The sequence below is a fragment of the Camelus dromedarius genome, chromosome 13, assembly GCF_036321535.1.
Source record: "Camelus dromedarius isolate mCamDro1 chromosome 13, mCamDro1.pat, whole genome shotgun sequence".
Taxonomy (NCBI): Eukaryota; Metazoa; Chordata; class Mammalia; order Artiodactyla; family Camelidae; genus Camelus; species Camelus dromedarius.
The window spans coordinates 16,296,160-16,301,504 of NC_087448.1; the positions used below are offsets into that span (position 1 = coordinate 16,296,160).

At 32.5% G+C, this 5,345-nt stretch overlaps 1 pseudogene; it reads right to left on the reverse strand.

Moving 5' to 3' along the window:
• Positions 1-983: 983 nt before the first annotated feature.
• On the reverse strand, positions 984-4,642 carry LOC116157127 (heterogeneous nuclear ribonucleoprotein D0-like; annotated as a pseudogene).
• Between the last annotated feature and the right edge of the window lie 703 nt (positions 4,643-5,345).

The window sequence follows — 5,345 nt, forward strand, 5'->3', positions numbered from 1 at the left end:
GCTAAAAGGAAATTAGTAATTCATTTTACGAGACTTCAGAATTAGAAATTGGTTTGTTTTTTTTAAAGCATTCATTATACTTTGGTCAAAACAGCCCACAGATGGCAGTGGGAATTTGACAAATATCAATACTTTTAATGCTTATCAAAAGATCCATATACTATGAACCCATTTTTCAATATACACATAAATTGATGATAATTTTATGACTTTCAGTACAAATATGTCTGATATCTTCACTTCACAATTTTTCAGTGAAAAGCTATACTTTCCATTATCTCATCTCCCAGAAGAATTAGATACTTCTTGGCATGACACTAAAGATGCTGATGCTATCTGTAATAGTCATTATATGGTTGACTTGATTAGTTAAAATTTAATTTGTGCATAATGAGGCTGAAAGCATGAAATCAGTACTAATTTAATGTTATACATAATTCTATTATTAAAATAATAAAATGATTTTACACAGAACCTTATAATCAAAATATTTACATCTACATTGACCTTGTATCAATGTTACTTCAAAGTAAATCATGGCTGGAGGGTGGACCAAAAAACTGATCAAATGCAGATGAAATATGAAGATATTCTTCCTCAAATGCAGATGAAATATGAAGATATCTATCCTCACTGATGATAGTCTAATTTTGGCAGATGGAGAAAAGGTTCATAATTGTGAGATTTCAGGAAGACTTAAAAAAAAAGGAGATGTGTATGTGTGTGTGTGTTTAAATCTGCCTATATAACTGTATAAACATGCACTTCTTTATACAAAAGGATTTATTAAAAAAAAACAATAAGACACTACTACATCATGAGGCTGTCACACTGGGCTTTTAACCCCAGACTTGCTCTACAATACTGGGGAGGGGAGGCATAAAACACAAATGAATTCTGAAGCATAGCAATTAAGAAATGAAACAATGAAAGCAGATTTCTCTTAATGAGAACTCAGAATTAAACTTCAGAGGGACCCAACATTATACTACCATGGGACTTGACCAAAAAAATGCAGTTTGAACTGCTATTAGCAGGTGGCAGGGGCCACCTTCAAATGAATCTGCAACTTGGAAAATACTGCTTCACCACCTGTTGGGGATAAGTTGCAAATGGGATAATTTATATGGTTTGCAGCTATTTTGAAGACCACCTCTCCTGGATACTTTCCCATAACCACTCTGCTGGTCACCACCTCTTCCACACGCTCTTCCCGCAAATCCTCCTTTAGGTCCCCACTGCTGCTGTTGTTCATACTGTTCCTTCGACATGGCTACTTTCATTTCACGTTTACTAAGATGAACATTGTGGTAATTCTTTCCCATTATTTTCTTCACTGGTTCCTCTTCCTTAAAGGTAATAAAGCAGAATCCACGCCTCTTTTGGTCTTGTATTCCATGGGGAGCTCTATGGATTCAACCTCACTCTCCAACTCTATTTAAATAGCACAAAGCCAAAACCACCTGATCACCCTGTGATAGGATCTAACTTCAGAGTGCAGTCTATGACTTCACCAAATTTGGAGTAGCCCTTCTTCTTTCCTTCTGGTCTGAAAACACTATAAACAACTTATAGAGATTCTTCAAAAATAAAAATTTTTAGAACACATGATCTTCACTGTCCTCTCAAGACACCCCTGAACATTCTGATGGAAGTTTTTAATAGCAAAGCAGAATATGTTACACCAGGAGCAAAAAGCAGAAGTGAGCATAAGAGAACTAAGATATTTCCAACTACCTACTAAGTAGATAGGGAGGGCTGTTGCTGTGCCATTAATAAATTTTTTTCTTTCTAAATTTTCAATGTCTTTCAAGTATAGACTTTATATAAAATAAAATACTATATAAATACAGATTTGCTTTTCTGAGTTGGTTTAAAGAATAAAACTCAAATGATCTTGAGCCAAACTCCCAAAGATAGTGCATATTTCCTGTGTGTTTATGACATTTAAAGTGAGTCAGTAGAAATTCACAGTCATTTCTCATGAAAAAAGAGTGCTATTGGCTGGAACTGAATGCTATTATACCACATATTTTTTTCTGACCAGGCTAAATATTATTTATTCATACAAATTTAAATTTTCAACTAAAATTTTATATGTCTGCAAACTGATTAGAAGATAGTGAAGGTATCATATAGAATATCTAAATCAATTTTTACTTAAGATAATTTTGTTGATATTAAATTTATTTTAGAAGACAATATTCTTCTAGTATTCAAACTAAAAGTAGACATAATATGAAATCGACTGAAATTAAATGATGCAGTGGCTGATTGTACAATTGGTCATGAAACCCTTCTTGCCATTCACAATCTTCTTTAGCTGTCTTCAACACTGTACTATCGTTTTTCTAGACAACCAATTGAATGCAGCAAAAGTAAAGATATATCACATCCAAGATTAGATTATAAGAGACTCTTAATTTTACACTCTGAAAGAAGCAAGCTGCTGCATCATTAAGACAACTGGTCTATGGAGAGATGTACATGGCAAGGAATGAAGGTCTTCAGCCAACAGTCAGAGAAAAACTGAGGTCTTCCAACAACCATGGAAGTCATCTTGGAAGTGAATTCCCCAATTCCAATAAAGGTCTATGATGACTGCTGCCTGGACAGCTGCCTGACTATAACCTGATGTTTGACTATGAGCCAGACCACCCAGAAAAGTTTCTCCTGGATTTCTGACCCATAGAAATTGTGCAACATAGAAAAAAAAAAAAATAAGCTCCTGAATTTTAGGATAATGAGTTACCCAGAAATAAAGTACTAATATACATTATTTAGGAGATAGAATATTACTAAATTTTTTTATTTAGCTAGTGGAGTGTTATATGATGGTTCAAGTTCGTGACAGTATATTTAAACTTAAATATATGCATTCTTTTTGGCAAATTCATTGGGAAAATTTGAGGCATAAGGTTGTAAAATTCTAACCAACTGACCTAATAATAATACTGCAATCTCAAGGGAAAAATATAGGAAAAACATTTTTTTCCATGAAATCAATTTATCTCAGATTAAAGAAAATAGTTGATATATAATATTTGCCAATTTTATTATTTTGAACCAATAAATCAGAAAATAATTTTTGATAACACATTAGCTTTAAAAAGCATTTACAATTATACCTATTATATTTACAATTACAGAAGAAACTCATTAAGCTTTTACTGTGATAATCAAAAATGCTACAGAAATGACTTAATGGATGAAATGAAACTCAAACCCTTTCCATATCTGTATTGTAAATGAACTCAAAGATATCTGCATCCATATTTCTAGAGACATTCAAACAGAATTGTAAAAAAAAAAAAAAAAAAAAAAAGGTTTCAGTGCTCTTACGGTAAATTATCAGATAGTTTATGTTTTCTGGAACTACTTTCTTACGGCTTAACAAGTACAAATCTGGAAGTACCAGATGTGAAGGTAAAGGTAACAGCAAGGTATGGCAAAAGCAAAAGTAAGGTTAAAATACATGTTATTTATTAAAGCAAAAAAGCAGAAATAGACATAGATATTTTAAAGCACTATAAAACCATTTACTTCATATATTCTCTAAGTCATTATTTAACATATTATACTTCCTGTTGATGTTTTACTAAAGGTAAACTTGTTTTTTAATCTAAACAATTTAGGGCTTTATGTACATTGTATCTAAGTTTATCTAACATATACGAACTTGCAATAAATCTATTAGGTACCATGATATTTCCAGTATCATCAAAATAGAAATATGTTTTTAGTCTTTTGAGGAATCTCCATACTGTTTTTCATAACAGCCACACCAGACATAGAAAACAAACTTACGGTTACCAGTGGGGAGAGGAGGTGGGAAGGGATAAACTGGGGGCTCGAGATTTGCAGATACTAATATATATAAAATAGATAAACAACAAATTCAATATCTTGTAGTAACTTATGGTGAAACAGAATATGAAAATGAACATATGCATATTCATGTATGATTGAAGCATTATGCTGTACACCAGAAATTTTCATGTTTTAAATTAACTATACTTCAATAAATATATATATATAAACAAACAAAAAACTATTTTAATCACTAAGTCAATCTTATGTTTTATTAGATTGCATTAATTATTAAGATATTCAGTTATGTGAACTGATTAGAGAAAAATTAAAAAAACACTTTCATACTCAATGGCTACCTGCCCATTTTATACCTTCTATTACATTTATTTCATTAATGTCTTGCCTTAGCACAAAATTGACCCTCCTTTTTTAATAATTCTGCTATATTTACCATTCAAAGCCACTTCAGTATTTGTTTATTGGTTTGTAGATGTTAACATACTTAAATGATGAGCTACAGGAGAAAAAATTTGTTCCAACTGAGGAGTTACAGTCTTCAAAAATTTTATCCTATATTTTAAAATGTAATACTTTTGAGTATAGTTTTTTATTCATGCTTGTGGTTTTAAGAAATCATGACTTGTATGTGTATTGGTTTTCTACTGCAGCTATAAAAAAAATACCACAAATGGCTTGAACAATACAAATTTATTATCTCAAAGTTCTATAGATCAGAAGTAAGACATATATCTCACTGGGCTAAAATCAAGATGTCAGCAAGGTGGCATTCCTTGTGGAGGCTGTGGGGAGGAACCACTTCAAGGACCATGCTAATTGTTGGCAGAATTCAGCTCCTTGCAGCTTTATACTGAAGCCCCGTTTTACTGCTGGCTTTAATTCAGTTTCTAGTGATCAATGTATTCCTTGGTTCACAGCCCCCTTATTCTACCTTTAAAGTTCAGAAGGGTAGGTAGTGCCCCTCTCATGCTTTATCTCCCTTGCTTCTTCTTTCGTCACACCTCTCTGACTCTTCTGCTTTCCTTTTGCATGTCTAAAGGTTCATATGATTATATTTTCCCATCTGGATAATATAAAATAATCTCCCTATTTTATGGTCCATAACCTTACTCCATCTGCAAAATCCCTTCTGCCATTTACTGTAACATATTCACAGGTTCCAGGAATTAGTATGTGGACATCTTTGGAGGGCCATTATTCTTCCTACCACAGTTAAGTATAAACATATTTCATCTGTGCACGCAGTGAGCTTTGGCAGGGCTATTCAGAGTCTTGTACACTGCCTCTTAAAACCAGATTGGTATTTCCTTAAAATAATTTCTTTTTGGTTCCATGTAACACTGGCCTGTCTATACGATGGAAGTGTTTTATAATAATAAAATTTTTTCACATTATTTAGAAGTGACCTTCAGAATGTCTAATTTTTTCTTCTCTCTTCTTTACTGTTGATGCCTTTTTTCAGTGTTTTGAAGCCATATAGCCATCCATTCTTTACATGGATCCAAAAAAAGGAT